Genomic DNA, 16,925 nt, shown 5'->3' on the forward strand with positions numbered 1-16,925 from the left:
GCTAGAGGACTAACAGGCAGATCTGTGGAGGGGTGAGAGGACCACTGGCCCATAAGTAGTGACTGTCAGAGGACTAAGTGTACTTGAATTTACGTGGGCTTCCAAATTCATGGTTATTTCTCCTGCCTTGCAGAGAAGCCATGGGAAGTCACCAGCCACACGGAAGGACAAGGGGGGTCCCAAGGCTACATGGCTTCTTGGGTTTTGCTTTTGAGTAAGAAAGTCTTGCCTCAACATGAGTACAACTGTGGACAGTCAATTTTGTTGACTTTAGAAATTAGGGAGCAGCACTTTTGTGCTGTGCCTCACATGGCTGCCAGGGCAGGGTGAGAAGCAGCAAGAGAATTCCTTCCTGGCACCTTCTCCAGGGGAGCCGTGCTGCACTTTCACAAGGTGAGCCCTGGTTCTGCATGAGTGCAGAAGGTTTTGGTCAATTTTCTCACCACAGAAAGCAGGGAGCAGAACTTTAGTGCTGACTCACATGGCTGCCCGGGCAGGGTGAGAAGCAGCAAGAGAATTCCTTTCTGGCATGTTCTCCAGGGGGCAGGGCTGCACTTTCCCAAGATGATTTTTATTGGCTCTTAACGACTGCAACTCTGAAGGGTCAATGTTCTCACCACAGGAAGCAGGGAGCAGCACTTTTGTGCTGTGCCTCACATGGCTGCCCAGGCAGGGTGAGAAGCAGCAAGAGAATTCCTTCCTGGCACCTTCTCCAGGGGAGCCGTGCTGCACTTGGCTGAGGTGAGCTCTGGTTCTGCATGAGTGCAAAATGCTTGGGTCAAATTTCTTACCACTGAAAGCAGGGAGCAGAACTTTTGTGCTGTGCCTCACATGGCTGCCCGGGCAGGGTGAGAAGCAGCAAGAGAATTCCTGCTTGGCACCTTCTCCAGGGGAGCCGTGCTGCACTTTCCCAAGATAGATTTTTTCTTTTGGCTCTGCAGGGGTGCAAAAACTTCGGGTCCATTTTCTCACCACAGAAAGCAGGGAGAAGAACTTTTGTGCTGTTCCTCACATGGCTGCAAGTGCAGGGTAGAGAACAGCAAGAGAATTTTTTCCTGGTACCTTCTTTATGGGAGGAGTGCTGTACTTTCCCAAGGTGATTTTTTGGGCTTTTAACCATTGCAACTCTGAAGGATCAATTTTCTCACCACAGGAAGCAGGGAGCAGAACTTTTGTGCTGTGCCTCACATGGCTGCCAGGGCAGGGTGAGAAGCAGCAAGAGAATTCCTGCCTGGCATCTTCTCCAGGGGAGCAGCGCTGCGCTTTAAGGTGATTTTTTTTTTTTTCTGTGCATGATTGCCGCTGAAAAGAGGTCAGTTTTCTCACCACAGGAAGCAGGGAGCAGAACTTTTGTGCTGTGCCTCACATGGCTGCCCGGGCAGGGTGAGAAACAGCAAGAGAATTCCTTCCTGGCACCTTCTCCAGGGGAGCAGTGCTGCACTTTCACAAGGTGAGCCCTGGTTCTGCATGAGTGCAGAAGGTTTTGGTCAATTTTCTCACCACAGAAAGCAGGGAGCAGAACTTTAGTGCTGTGCCTCATATGGCTGCCAGGACAGGGTGAGAAGTAGCAAGAGAATTCCTGCCTGGCACCTTCTCCAGGGGGACAGTGCAGCACTTTGCCAAGGTGACTCTTTGGGGCTCTGCATGATTGCCAATGTAAAGGCATCCAATTTCTCACCACAGAGAGAAGGGTGCCGAACTTTTCTGCTGTGCCTGACGTGGCTGCAAGGACATGGTGAGAAGATCCCAGGTAGGAATTCTCTTGCTGTTTCCCACCGTGCCCTGGCAGCCATGAGAGGAACAGCACAAAAGTTCTGCTCCGTGCATTCTGTTCTGAGAAATTTGACCTCTCATACTTGGAATCATTCACAGAACAAAAAAATCACCTTGGGAAAGCGCAGCGCTGCTCCCCTGGAGAAGATGCTAGGAAGGAATTCTCTTGCTGTTTCTCACCGTGCTCTGTCAGCCATGTGAGGTACAGCACAAAAGTTCTGCTCCCTGCTTTCTGTGGTGAGAAAACAGACCCCTCACATTTGAAATCATGCAGAGCCAAAAAACCTCACCTTGGCAAAGTGCAGCACGGCTCCCCTGGAGAAGGTGCCAGGAAGGAATTCTCTTGCTGTTTCTCACCCTGCCCTGGCAGCCATGTGAGGCTCAGCACAAAAGCACAGCAGTACATAGTAGTAGGTACTGGAGTAAAGGGAGCGTGGGGGAGGAGGCTGGAGCTTGGCACCCTGCTCTGGCACACCTGGGTTTCCTGAGACACGTCAGGAATTGTACCCCAGCCCTGGGTATATTTCCTCATTGCTTTTCTGAGGTGATGGTAGCTGTTGTGTCCTGGCGCAGCTGGTTCCCCTGCCCAGGGTTGGGGCGTTCATGCTCTGAACCCACAGTCGAGGTGCCCGAGCCGTCTGTGCCCTGAGCCTGGAGCAGAGGGGCAGTTGCAGTCTGTCCTTAATTTCTGGGGGGGGTGAAGGGCTCTCTGAGGTGGGGAAGATGGAGCTCCCCGTGCAGCAGCCAGGGGTGGTGGCTGGAGGTGGGCTGTGTTGCGGTTGCTGTTTTGTCCTGCCCCCGCAGGAGAATGTGGCTGCTGTCTTAGTTCTGCTGCTTTCCTCCTAATGCAGGAGGCTGGTCCCTGCAGGCTCCAGGGAAGTGGGGCTCTGGAAGTGCCTAACTCTGGGGCTAGAGGGTAGGGGAAGCTGCTGGACTGGTATGGGGGCATGCAGACTGGAAGCCCTCTGGAAATAACTGGTGTGGGCATGATGAGCAGGTTTAGTTTCAAGTGAAGTGAAATTATAGTTAGAAAATTGAAACAAATAATCCCGTTACTCTCAAGACCCAGTAATAAAGCACTGATACCCAGATTAGTGTTGTATCATCCCCATTAGATTTCTCTCTTAACGAATAGTTCTTTCTAGCTTTCAATCCGAGCTCCAGCTGCAGCATGCCAGTGTGTCCGTAGGACCGTGCTGTTCTCTCATGTTCCTGGCAAGGACAAAAGGAAATGGCAACCCTGTTGTTCCCTGAAACTATGAAGGGCCTGGTACCGTGAACATTCGCAATGCTGTAGCTGTTTCGGGAGTAATGAGCTGAAAGTATTGCCTCGTTTGCAGGATGTGGGTCAAACTTGAGGGGAAGGGAATGGTGGTCTTTGCATAGAATGGTGTCTAGCTGTGTACAGCAAGTCCACATGAAGAAAAATGATGTGGAACAGGAGGAAGCAGGAGGGGGTAGGATCTGTGATTTTTTACTTATTGTCAGGATGTAAAATAATTTTAGGGTAGAGCTGGGTTTGAGGCCACTGGTCTTTCAAGTCCCAGAAAAAAAAAGAGGTGGGGACATCCATCTGTTCCTTGGTCCAGTTAGCCAGAAAGGGAGGGGAAATGATTTCTCGTCCAAAGTAGTGCTTAGTAAATGCTGTACATACTCACCTTTGACTTTTGTCGGTGCTTGAGACCCACTTTCTGGGGGTGTTTTCTTTCCCTTTCTTGCACACCCACTTTTTGAGAGACAGATGGGGAGGTTGTTTAGCAGGCTGGTGATAGAAGAAGGATGGCCCATGGACCTGTTAAGCCATGCTGCCTGCAGGATAAGGATGCTTGAGAGGAACTGCCATTAGGATAGCCTGAAGTGGCCAAGCTGTCACATCTGTTGTATTTCTATTTGAGCTAATTGCTCATGCGACTGTAATGGTTTCACGCTTTTATTTCTGCTGCTACAGCTTTTAATGCCTGTAGGGAGCCTAGAGTTTGGGTGTTAGTAAGTGAAAAATAAGGCCCTCATTCTCCATGGAGAAAGGCTCTTGGGCATGGTAATTTCATGCCTGGAAGGAGTCATATTTGCTGGATAAGTTTTGTAACCTAACCAAATTAGCTTTGAGAAACCATAGTTGTTAATCAGAGTATTGAACTCTATGGTCCCTTAGTTAAAAACATCACCAACCTCCTTGCACAAAGGATGGGTGTTTGGTTTGCAAAGTAGGAGAGCAGTGAGAGCAGTCTGATTTTGATGCTTGGGGCAGCAGCGATCCCTGGGTTTAAGGTTGTTCATAATACTCTGAGCACTTAGTAGGGTCAGGCACAAAGTCACATCGGGTCAGCTGTTTTTGCAAAATGAAGCAGTGAAGTGACATTGTTCCCACCAAAAAACTTTTAAAGAGTAATAAAGGACAGTTTGGGTATTAATAGAGATTTGGATAATAATTCCAGCAAATAGTTCCAAAATACATGGAAGACGGGGAGAAGATGAGAAGTGCCAGCAGTCTTTGATGTGTGTTTGTGGCTTGTGGGACTGCGCCCACAGCAAAAGGCTGTTTTGGAGTGTTTGTTCTGGGCTTTTACTTCTATCAGTCTTAACTCTGCCACTGAAATATGGTCTAGTTATGAAACAGGGTGGGGATGCCGGCTGCTCTCCAGTTATGAAGGATGCCACAGCCCGGAGACACAGCTGTCTCCTTTGGGTCTGCCATGGAAGGGGATGCTGGATTTTCCAAGTCCCGTTGCTGTTCCTTGCAGGTCAGCTGAGGCATGGCCACTGGAAAGCCCCGCTGGTTCACGGGGTCCTCCAGGATGGCTGGTAGATTCCCGAGCCAAGTGGTAGTGCCTCGTAAGCCGAAGCTAGCCAGAGGGACAGAGAAGCCTGCAACTGTAAGTACCTGCTGCGGCCAGGTAGGAGCTGTGTAAGGCTGGAAACTGCCCCCACGTCCTTCCTCTACCTGCCCCTCCTGTTGTCTGGCAGCACCGTGAAGCTGGACACCACCTCCCCGTCTCTCTGCTGCCATGCTTCTGTCGGAGGTGGTGACCATGGTGCAGTAGGGGATGGACTGTGTGCTGCTTCAGGGCAAGTCCAGAGTTGTGTCTGGATGTGCCACTGGAGCCAGTTTAAATGAACGTACCGGGCATTGCACCGGAATAGCTGAAGCGTGAGCGTGTGCTTCTCTCCGCCCCCTTTGTGTGGGCAGTAACGTTTTGTCACCTCGGGATGCTTGCCAGCGCTGCTCTGACCATACCTGCCCTCCAGGCAGCTGGGCACGTGGTGGGCTGCTCAAACTCTGCCTGAAGGTTTCGAGAGGTATGGCTGGTCCCAGATGGAACAGGTTCCAAAACAGTTGTTCTGTCCCGTATCCCGTGTGGAGCACAGATCCAGCGCTGCAGACAGCAGCGGAGTCAGGGCAGTTCCTCCTCCCCATCCTCAGACGGCCCTTTGCTGACCAGAGCTCACTTGGCTGAAGATGACCTGGTGCTGAAGCTCTGTCGAGGAGATACCTTTGCATACTTCTGTGGAGGCGTCTCGGAGGCCCAAACAGAGAAAACAAGTACTAATTCAAAAGAGATAACTAAAACTTGGAGCCATTCCTCTCCACCTCAGTCTTGGCACAACACTGATTTTCTGCTTTCCTGACTCACCCAGCAGTGACATCTCCACATGTGTGGTGGTTGTGAGCGTTGTGCAAGGGTGGAGTTAAGGGATTTCTGGTAACTCCTCCCAACCTTTTTCAAAGGTCACTGGCTCACTCCGGCCAAACTGGAAAGGAAACAAATGCCCGAAGAGCAAAATCCCCCAACATGTCACATCAAATCACGAAGGAGAAGCTAACGGGACAAAGCTGCTTGTTTGGAGCATGTGTATTGCACTCTCTATCATTAATTTACTAATGGTAAATATTTCAACAGGTAATTATGGGACTTCCAGGACTATCCTAGTGGCTATGATCACAAATTATTCATCGGTGGCTCTTGAAGAAGAAAAGCCTTTCTGAATAAAGGCAGTTCTGTAGCTCTTGCTGGTGTTTTGCATTTCAGCTGACTCCCTCTGCCTTCCTGAAGGAGATGACTCTTACCACCAAGCAGAGGCTGGCCAGCACTCGGGAGATGCGGCGACCCCAGATTATCCAGATTCTAGACATGAGCGAAGCCTCCCATCGTAAGGTAGCCTTTTCTTGCCCTTTTCCTTGCTGTTTGATGTGACATTTGAAGAGAGCGCGTGCTTGTGACAGGCTTGCCTCCAGCTTATCTAAATGCCTTGGTGACTAAGTCCTGTTGTTGTTTCAGACTGCTGCCGGTGTGGAGTTCCTTCTGCTGGGGGAAAGGTAAAACATTTTTCCCCAGTGAGATGTTGAAGTCCTGACCTGCGCTAAGCCCATATAAACAACCTCTGTTGAAGTTGGTGGCTTTTGCTGGAGATGAGCTACTGCGGCTAAAGCATGATACTGGGGGAAGGCTGGGGAGGGCCACAAGGATGCAAGCTTGCAATTTCCCACCTTCCTGCTGAAATAGCCAGCCCTTGGTTTGGTGTAGTCTCTGTCAAACGCTTGGGGTCATAGGATGCCCTCAGTGGTGGCAGCGTTGGCCTTTGAGGGCTGAGGGCCTACGGTAACTACTCAAGGTGTAGCTAAAGCAATTGCATGAATGCTTTGGGTTGGAACATCGAGTGGGACCCGTACAGGGTGTTAGATTTTTCAGGCCGCCAGGTACACAGGGGAATGGCCCTGGGCAGAGGGGAGTGGGTGTGCTTTATCTGGATCAATGTTTATTTACACGTGTGTTTAAAGCTGCTTTTCTTACAGATCTGCTTAGTATAACACACGTTCCAAAGGGGTAGATGACTGAGGTAGGCTGTTGAGTGGAAAACTGCCAGCGAGAGACCTGTAGCAAATTGGTTAAGGATTGCCCTAGACAGCGCGTGAGGTTGGGAACGTGTGTGTGAGGACGAGCGCACACAGAACTGGCCGTGTGCTGTGGCCGCTGGCTTCAGCACGACCCTGACTCCTGTGGAGAAGCAGGAGACGTGCCTGTGTCTTGTGAGTGTGAAGAGTTCAGCTGGAAGGGGGGAGGCAGAGCAGGGAGGAGTTTTCTCAAAGTAACGCCTCGGCGCTGTAAGCATTTGCTGTTTCTGTATGTTTTCAGACCTGCTTCTGTAGTGGTATTAAAGAAAATGGCAATAATAGAATATAATGAAGCATCCATTTAAAGCTCGTGGGAAAAGGAGATGCCAAGTCCAGCCTTACTCAGGTTGCCCAGTGATGCTGGGAAAGTACCTGGAACTTACCACCTCATCTGTCGCTTTCTTAACGGCGGTGTTCCTTTCTGGCCTGTCTTCTCTTCTTCCTGGTTTCTGGGCTGTGTGTCAAAAAAGAGATTTGAGGATGTGTTGGGCTCGGTCTCTGTGTCTCAAAGTAAAGATGATCCCCAAACTGTTTCCCATGGGGTCTCCTGTAAATTCTTGGCTTTCCCTTGCTCCACGAGTGCTTACAGCTCTTGCAGTGAGTGCTCTGGGGCTGTGTGACCGTGTTAGCCCAGGGCTCTGCCGGAGGTAAGTGCTGCCTTGCCTTTTGGAGAAGGAGACCTGGAGAAACACCTGCCAAAAGAGCTGCTCGCTTGAGCCTGCTCAGTGTGGCCCAGAAACTTTTGATCTGCTCAGAACACAGGTGGGTGAGCTTCTGTTCCCCTAGCGTGAGCTGGGCAGGCGTACTCACCAAGGGACTGTCCTTCGCTGGAGGCCAGTGTTGTATTCTCTCACCGATGAGTCTTTATCCCCGCGGCTGAAACTCTCTGCTCTCTTTTGCATCTCCAGTTCTCAGCAGTTGCCCCGGAACAGAGCTTGTTTCAGCCTTTCCCATCAGAGGTGGTATTTCAGAGCTACGTCCCCGATGAGGTCTATGAAGTGCCACTGATTCTGAGGAACGTGGACAAGGTAAGTGCTGGGATGTGGAAGTTTAACCCTGTGCTGGAACTGGAGAGCAGTGTCATCCGCGCGGTGCACAGCATAGCCAGTCGCCTGCTGCAGCACAGCGCATCCAGAATAAAACGTCTCACCGCCTTTATTTTGCAAGACAGTGGAAATCTTCCCATGCTGAGGTTTCTCCCCCTGGTTTTGGCTGTGTGTTGGTGGTACCTAGCTGAAAGGAGCTTTTCTGGTCAGCACCTTTCCCCGTGGAAGCCCTGCACGGGTGGGAATGTTGGGGGCTGTACAGTTCTTCCCTGCCCTCGTGCTTTCCCTCAAGCGTGCACCGTGTCCTGGTGGCTCCGTGGTTAATCTCAGTTTCCACAGGGCACCTCTGCCTCTGGGTGAGCTGCACAGAGAGCTGAACGGGCTGTCAGAGCTCGGGGTGGGGTCTTCTCCACTTTATGCTGGAGTAAGTTATAATTAGTGGTAACAGCGCTTCAGGAAAGGTGTTTTGAAACAGCAGTGGAAGCAGGCTGATTTAGCAGCAGCAGCGGGAGGCCTTTAGGTGCCCCTTCAGGGTCCTGCTAAGCTTAGTTGGGTTCTGCTCAGGTTTTCCTGTGACAACTTGATGCTCTGCTTCCCCTTTGGAGAGCCACAGCATGTTCGGGGTAAAGTGCCCTCAAAGGTCTCCACCTTTACTTGAAAAAAACAATCATTTTGAGACTTCCCAAGAAAGTTGAGAATGGAAAAGTTGAAAAATGTCAGCAGTTTTGTTCCACTGTCAGGAGGGAAATTGGGACCTTTTGAACTTCAGCTGGGGAAACGTTTGCTGGAATGAGGCATGTGCCAAGGGCAAGCTGGTGGGAAAAGGCAGGAGGGAGGAAAGGAGCTGAGCTCGGTGTTCTCTCCCTGCGCACTTTCCTACACGCAAGGGTTTCTCTTGATACGTAGCAGTAAGTGCACGGGCAGTAGAGACAGGTCAGAAAGAGGGGTGTAATTAAGGATACTCTTCTGTAATGAAGAGGAAGAGGTATGCGTGAGGGCAGGGTGCGATGGGAAGATGGAAGTGTGCACAAGAGACGGTGAATTCGCCTCCTTTCCAAATTTCCCTGTTGGGGAGGGCAAACAGGTGGACAACAAAAAACAGCTGTCGAGGCATATTGCAGGTGGAAGAACAGCAAGTCCAAGTATCTCCTGAGATAACAGGTTGTGACAGGGATGTGGGTGAAAATGGAAGACCCTTTGGCAAGGAAGGATGCGGGTGTGCTCCCTCAGTTATTCCGGGAGAGTACTGCACCATTCCTGGTCTGGCATTTAACTTGGGAACATTGATAAGATGCAGCATGTGTGCCTGCACCCAGGGGATGCCACTGGTGTGATCTGCGCTGAGTTTTGGGCAGTCTTTGCTGTAGGTATCCTCGTCCCTGATTAAAATGTGCCTCAGTCCTCAGTTTCTCTCTTCCTACTCTCTGCTTCATTCCCACTGAGTCTTTGGCTTCACCTGCTCCATTATCCATGCAGCACTTCAAAATGTTTATCTTTGCCAAGTACCAGCCAACAGGCAAACAGTTAATTTGCTCGATTCATGCTTCCTCAAGTGGAAAAGATCATCTGCATTAACATTTCTGCCATTCCCAGTAAAAGACAGTAAAGCTGCACCTTGGGATTTATGTGCCCTGTGAAGGGGGAGGCAATGTGTGAACTGTGGTTTTTTTCCCAAAACAATGTAGTTTTGAAGGTAGTAAGAGCTCAACCATTGGAGAGCATGGGTGTAAAAGTAAGATAAGCTCCAGGGAAATCTTTGGTATGTTTTAAATACAGAAAGACAGAGAGGATAATCCTGCGAGGGTGTTATACTCTAAATTGGTTGGCTTTTGGCGATGTCCTGGAGAAAAGCAACGTTGTGCTCCGTCTCAAGTTTTTTGTGCCAGTTTCCCACATTCCTCTGAATCATACTGAGTTACACTGCATGGTAGCCTGAAGTTGTCTGCCCCATAAAAATCCAGCTGACAGCAAAATATATTCCACATAGAGGCTCTAATCATGCAACTACAGAAGTGCTGTACTATATACTTCCTGCTCTTACCCGTGTTGTAAAATTGCCTTTGTGTCTTCAGGCTGTTCCTCAGCACCCTCAGATGTTCTGGGTGGCTTTTGCTGAAGGTCTGAGCCACACGTGCTCCCCTTCCAAGGGACATGGTGACCAAAATGCCTGTCTGCACTGTGAAGTTGGCTCCTGGAACTCGCTGCCCCAGGACATTGCTGGGTTCCAAGGGCGTTTGGAGAGTTCAGGACTGCCTTGGCCACGGGTTACCAGGCTCGGGTGGGTGGTGCAGAATGAGCCTCCATTTTTTCCAAGCCTCATGTGGGGTTGTTGTTGATCCGTGAAGCTGCCCACCAGTCCAAATCACCTGCTTCAGACTTTGAGATTTGGCGCTCAGGGGTTGCTCTCTATGTGCTAGGAAAATGCCTGTGTGCTGTCTGTGTGCTGGTGATGCCCCAGAGGTCAGAACCGTGCAGCAGGGTGCCTGCAGGGCCTGCTGGGGGTGGGCAGGGGTCCCCAGGGATCTGGCTTGCCTGCGCTGGCAGCTGCCTGGCTACAGTCACAGGCAGCAGGAGCCTCCGGAGAGCAGAGGTTGGCTTTTAATAATGAAACCACCACCAGGCAGTGCCAGTCATGTATCTCGGGGCAGAAAATGCCTTTGAAGCCCCTAGTTGATAGGCACAGCCTGGGGGGTCGCCTGGCTTTCCATCACTTGGCCAGGTTGCTGGCTCTCATCCTCTGCATCAGCCTTTCCTTGTGGCATATTGTGCTTCTCCCTTGCTTCTTTCCAGCTCCCTTTGGATTTTCCCAGCCATCTCTCTGTTTCTGGGGTTGTCTCTTTGTCTTCCTGTGTCTCCTCCTTTTTCTCTTCATTTGCTGCTTTTATTCCCAGTAAGGCCACAGTATCTGTGGTCCCCTCTTGCTGGTCTGCTTACATGGCTGTAGCACCGCAGCTTGACTGCCCCGCTCAAACCCAGCACGTTAAAGTGAATTTCTTCCTTCCGCCAGGATTAACACGTACTGTTTGGCCTTCAGATAATACATGCCCCTTCTAGGGGCATGTCTGCCTGGATGTGTACGGGCAGAAGCCAGCAGATTCTCTGGGCTTATTGAATACACGGGTGACTTGATTCAGATATTATACCGCCGTGCTGCTGGTGTCTTCCCTGCTTGGCCCTTCCTTCATCGCCCTGCTGCCTCTGGCCTCGAGCTGTTTTGCCCAGGCAGAAGGGATTAATGTTCACTCTTATGTGTTACGTGCATGTACCTCCAGAGCTAAAAGTGCTTTGCAAAGGTGGTATCACCAGGTCTCTTCTCCTCCTGTTTCCACAAGCTGCAAGATCATACTTTCCTCTCTTTTCTGCAGGTTCCTGGGCTGGTGAAGGTCATCTTGGAGAGCTCACCTTATTTCAAGCTGATCAGCCACCATGCTGTGTGCCGCAAGGTACTGCCTGGCATGCTTGCGACTTTCCGCATCGTTTTCTCCCCTGATGAGAACAAGGTGAGACTGGAGGTCCCGAGAGATGTGTGCCTTCAGTGGGAGGTGAACCTGCGGGGCTGGGTTCAGAACAGGGCATCTGCTGTGGGTTTTGAGGCACTGTCCTGGTTTCGGTGGCATTGCACTGGATCTGCAGCTGGGGGAAACTTTTCCTGTGGTGAAGATGATGCTGTCATAGGCTGGAGGCTCTTCTATCCTTCAGACTGTGATTATCCTTCGGTGCTGGAACGTTTAATGCCATGTCTGTTGGCTTCAGGGATAAGAGTGCACTGTGTGGTGGGGTGGCCTCTCATGGTGTTGGTTTCTAGTATCTGACCATTGCTGCATAATTACGGGTTTGCTCTGATAATTATAAATACAAAAGCCTGTTTGCATAAATACAAACCTGTTGTTTGGAGGACCCAAAGCTGAGCCTGATCAGAGTGAGGACCACCACCTTTGAAAACTGGAGTCGCTTCTTGAATGCGTATCGTGTTGGACGCGGTAGTGAGACGGCGGAACGCTCTGTCTGAAGCCGGCACTTTTCTTGCACACCGGTTATAGCCCATGCCGTGCTGCGAGGTTTGCTCTAGGCTGTGGTCAGGCAGCCTGCAGCTGGTCACATCCTGGCTGGCAGCAGCATGCGATGCCACCGCAGCAGGGACTGACGAGCTGTGCGTTCCCTCCCTGTGCTTTCCTGGGCGTTTGCAGGGGAAGGTGCACGTGGGACAGTAGGGAAATGGCAGGGAGGGGTGCTGATAAGGTGTTTAGCCATCGCACCTCTCTACTCGATGTTAGGGGCTTAATTATGATGGAAAACGCTAGGGGAATGGCTAGATCCAGAGAGCTTTCCCCTTTCCCATCTGGCAACCAGTTCCCTGCCTCACCCTGGGCTGGAGCGAAGGTGATGCTTTTTCATACCCTCTGTGTTCCAGCCTTGCCGCTGTGCTGCCCCTGAGGATACTTGCCCACCTGTGCTCCAGCTGTGATTCTAGGGGAGAAGATGCGCTGTGCTCGTGGCAGGGAGCCAGCCTGGCCCAGACACGCTGAGCTCCAGATGTCTTTAACCAGCAGGAGGCTGGTGTGCTGCAGAGGACTGAGGCATCTGGAGCGCACACAGGAGTGAAGGGGCAGGTAGCATCTGCAGGCAGAGTGTTAGCCTGGAGCCTTTGGGCAGTCACGCTGGTGTGGCTGTGCCTGCGTGCATGGGGCTGTGGTTGCTGTGTCAGCTGGCACCTATTCCCTGCCCCGTGTGCCGTGCTTTTGCTTGGAGGTTGGAACGTCGGTGCTGTGGCCCTGGCAAGCCTGGCACTGTGCCGTGATGTGAAGGGGCGGCGGTGTTACCTGGAGGCTTGTTAACGCAAAAGGGTTTGGTACCTGGCATGGAAGGGAGGAAGCCCTGCAGGGGAACACAGACAGACAGGCTGACTCTTTGCACCAGCACTCTGCTGCCTCTTGGCACAGTTCTTTGCGTGACTTTGTGGGTGATGCAAGGTGAGGGGGTCGCTCTGAGCCAGCTGGTGTTTCTGCACCAGGCCAGAGGTGCAGGCTCTCTTTGGGCACAGCTGTTCTCTCATCTTCCGTTTGCTGCTTAGACTTAGTTGAACACCCTGTCCTATCCTCAAACAGCATGGCTGTAGCAAACTAGAGAGGAAATGCCCTGTGGTGCCTGGCTCCCCATGCTTGTGAAATGATCTGTTGCTTTGGGGAGGGACTGAGAAATTGTTTTACGTCATTCGTATGGAAGGTTAAAATGATGTTGGCCTAGGGCAGTTCTCCATACTGCCCAAGTGACATAAGAGCTTAATCTCACCGAGGTAGGCTTTGCAGGGGACACTGCTTCCTTTAAAATGTGATTGATTAGTATTCATGAGCATTCATTTTTGGGATGGAAGTAAATCGGTTCCCATGAAGGGCAAAGAGCTGCTCTTCAACTACAGAGAAGCAGCAGAGCAACACATGAACATCACCCCAAATAGAAGTAGGGTGAGATAACTCCCAGGAGCACTCATGTCCAGTACTTTGCCCCTTGTCTTGCCCTTGAACTGGTGAGTGTGTGGCATTAGGGAGCTGTGCCAGCGAGGTTCTCTGCACAGCTTGAGCGACACCCTGGCCGTTTCTGCCGACCTGGGTTTTGTGCTCCTTGCAGGGCATTGGGAGAGGGATGTGGGCTGCTTGGTGAGGAGCACATGGGGACTCTACAGCAGAACCAGAATGTTGTATAAATCGAACTTTTTGTCTCATACTTGGTGGAGTGTGAGTCAGCGAAGTGCCGGAGTGCTGTCGCTCAGCTAGAAATGCATCAGTAGCATGGTCAGGATGTGCAGAGCACCTTGAAAAGCCCTTAGCCAAGAGGCAGGCTTTGGGAGATGGTTCTGTAAAGCCACCTGTGTTGGGCTTGCAGTTGCTTGCCTGCAGAGTATCTGTGTGTTAGTTGTGGAAGGCTCAGGAGTGCTGCCTTTGAATAACCCCTACATCTCTGATACTGCATGATCCACAGGGACTGTGGATAACCCAGTGAAGTGGGGTCCGGGCCTTCCTGATGAGGAGCTGGTTTGTGTCATTCTCTTGCTTTGAATCTGTTCTTCCCTGGAGTAAGTCTGACTTCAGTGAAGTCACTCCTGATTGAAAGGAGTAAAATTGTGCCTCAGCCCTAAGTAATAGGGCCATGTGAGTTGTTAGTGGCTGAAATGCCACGTAGCCCTTTCTTGGAAAATGAGCAGTTTCCTACTGTCTCGCAGTCATTTGGGAATGTGCCACGTGCTTGGACTGTCAGAAAAGAAATAGCTGGTGTGCCTTTTGGTTTATTGGCACTTGTGTTATAAATGAACTGCTAATTTTTCTGCTGGGCAACATTTCCAGTTTGTTACTCTTGCTGCTTCTGATTTGCACGTTTCTGTTTTATGGCTCCATTGTACAGCGTGGGTGTTCTCGTGCCAGCCCCTGTTCCCGTGTGTTCTTGTGTTATGGTCTGACGGCCTCTGCTGAACTGGAAACCATTGTGGCACTGACTGGCAGATGAACAACAGACAGAAATACTTCCATTTGTGTGTCCTTCAGGCTTATTAATAGTTTATTGTAAAGGAAGAAGGAAGTAAGAAGCACATAAAAACATAGCAGAGCTTATTCTGTGTTGCCCTCTTGCTCTTTTCACTGTAGCAGTGCACTGTTTTCAGGCGATGCAAGTTCAGTCTGTGAGGTTTGTGAAATTCATTGCTGATGCTCAGTGGAGACTGAATTAATGCACATTGATTACTCTGAAATATGACAGGAGAGTGAGTTATTGCATGACTGAAATGAAGTCCTTTAAAATTCAGCCCAGCCCTGTTAGATGTTTTGTTGTGCACAGAAGCCATTCCGAGAATACTTTTAAGATGACTCTTGTGAGGAGGAAAGGGGCAGAAGACCAAGGCAAATGGCACGGCGCCACAGGAACCTGAAGCCAAGTGACTCATTTCAAAGACTCCTGCGAACCGGCGGCTGAGGGGGGCAGGCGCAGGGGCACCCCCTCTGCTGCGAACGGATCTTCATCCTCTGGTCTCTCCTCTGTTGTCACGGCCCTTATTTTCCAGCCTTTCTGATATCAGGGTTTCAGCGGGAGCTTTCCCTGCGTGGCTTGCCGTGTTACCTCATGCTACAAGGATCTTTTCTTTGCAAGTTGGCTGCTGCAAGGACTTCAGTGAAGCATTTGGGATAGGTTATGCAGGGAAACTGACATCTGAGTTTGGGGTTCTGGGCAGTTAGGGTCGATATTGCTGTGACAGTAATTACTGTTAGCCTGAGTTTACAAAGAGCCTGAAACAACACCCAAGACGAGCAGCTGCTTCAGTCTCAGTGGGTGCCAGTTCAGATGCCAGTGGTGATACCTGGAAGGCCAGAGCTTGTAATTTACTGCTTGTCACAGGGGAGCACGAGAAGGGGAACCATCGTACAACTGTCTGTATCTTCCTTGAAACTGAGAGGGGAGTTGTATGCAGGATGAAGTCGTATTTTCATGAAAACCTATAGCCTGAAGCTGTGTCTAAACACAGCAAACTTTAAAGCATAGATGGGATGCAACCCCTCTGTCATCCAGGCACGTTTATTTAGAAACCTGGTCTTAAACAGTCTGCTAAGGGTTTGCAGTTGCGAAGCAGAACAACATTTTGAACTGGTCTCAACTGTGCCCCTAGGCTGCAAGCAAGTGCGTAGCAGCGTTAGCGCCCTGGTAACACGAGGCAGTGCTGCAGTAGAGACTTTGCAACCTGTTGCCCCCAAGGGAGGGCAGTTCAGCTTTCAAAAGCTTAAGGGACCATGGGTTCACAGTGGCACAAACAGCCAGCTTCTGCCTAGCACCCCTCTTGCCTTGGGTTTCCCCCTGTTTGGGCTGACGCTGCATTCAGCCTGGTGCAAGGTCCCACGTTGGTGGGGTGGTAGAGCGTGGCTGAAGGGTCAGCCCGCTCTGAAGTGCTGAGTCAAGCCTTGCACGGGATGCCATGTCCCACGGTGTCCCTGGAGAGGGGGCTTGGAGCATAATGTGCATCTGCATGAATGGCGAGAGGCATCTTTCTCTCTCAAGGTCGCGGTTGTCTCTGTGAAACCAAATCCCTGTTGCTTTAGCCTTGCCCTCAGGTCCCTGGAGAAATCCCTTGTGCATTGCTGTGCAGGTGGTCCCAGCGCCCCTCACCAGCAACGGAGCTGGGAAGGCTGCCTGTGCTTGCTTTTGGGGGGGATTTATTTCTTGGGCTCTTAATTGCATTGCTGTTGATCCATTTGCTCCTTAGCAATGACAACGCCTTGACAATTACTTCCTTTTACTTGCTCCAAGTAGCTCCAGTTGTTGAAGTTCCTTTTTTCTTTATCCTCCTGCTGATCTGAACTTGCATCCTCCTCTGCCTACCTGGCACCTGAAAGAGGGAGCTAAGTAAATATGGCATGCCAAGACTTAATAAGGCAGGTAGCTTTCAATTGGCTTTGCAATGCCTTTGTTACAGTAGTGTGGCCAAAAGAACAACAACAACAAAAGCAAATAACATTCTTCATTTGCCAATGAGTTTCTGAGGATCGAAACAGTGCAGGACGTGAAGTACCCAGATAATAGGTGCTTTAAATTCATATGGGCTGCCCATAGCTTTTATTTTAGAGGGCTTAGGCTGCAAGATTGGGTACAAAATTGCCAATTCAGAACGACTTGCTGAAGATGAAACGCTTTCCTGAAATGCGGTATTAAATCATGCAGGTTGCTTGCTGCAGTTCCCTTCGTAGTATTTTACCTTCCAAATAGGAAAAGCAAAAGCCCTTCTGCAGTTTCTAGGGTGAATATTTGAGATGTCTAGAAAAGGAGATTATTCTTTTTGTCTTGGGTGGGGCAGCATCTGTATTGACAAGCTTAAACCCCAGCTGAGCAGGTGGTAGGCGAGGTGCTGGGTGGTGGGTGAGGCGCTGGCTGTCAGCGCTTGCGTTAGAGCAATAGGTACATGTCTGTGCCTGGGCTGGCTGCCTTAGGGCCCTTCCAGGAGGGGATGGGGACGGGAGCAGGAAATCCCAGCTGTGGGGGAGTCTGGATCGGTTCTGCTGAAGGGAGTTTGCTGCTGTATGCAATTCCTAAATCATTAAAATCCTAAAGCGCTTGCTGCTTCAACAGTGATAAAAATATCAAATTAATTAAAAGCACTGAGGAAAAAATCAGGGCAGCCAGTGAGTGACGAGAAGCAGAGTTTTTATCAGCTCATCCATAAGAGCGCTGCTGGGGGTAATGGC

General features: G+C 50.6%; 1 protein-coding gene and 1 pseudogene across 1 annotated transcript in view; one reads left to right on the top strand and one right to left on the bottom strand.

Annotated features, from left to right (window-relative positions):
- LOC130143468 (heat shock factor protein 5-like) overlaps positions 1 to 16,925 on the bottom strand; it is a 244,798-nt gene that overhangs the window by 47,298 nt on the left and 180,575 nt on the right. The gene's annotated exons all lie outside the window — the stretch shown is intronic.
- LOC130143466 (hydrocephalus-inducing protein homolog) overlaps positions 4,533 to 16,925 on the top strand; it is a 66,605-nt pseudogene continuing 54,212 nt past the window's right edge.

The sequence above is a fragment of the Falco biarmicus genome, unplaced genomic scaffold (assembly GCF_023638135.1).
Source record: "Falco biarmicus isolate bFalBia1 unplaced genomic scaffold, bFalBia1.pri scaffold_30, whole genome shotgun sequence".
Taxonomy (NCBI): domain Eukaryota; kingdom Metazoa; phylum Chordata; class Aves; order Falconiformes; family Falconidae; genus Falco; species Falco biarmicus.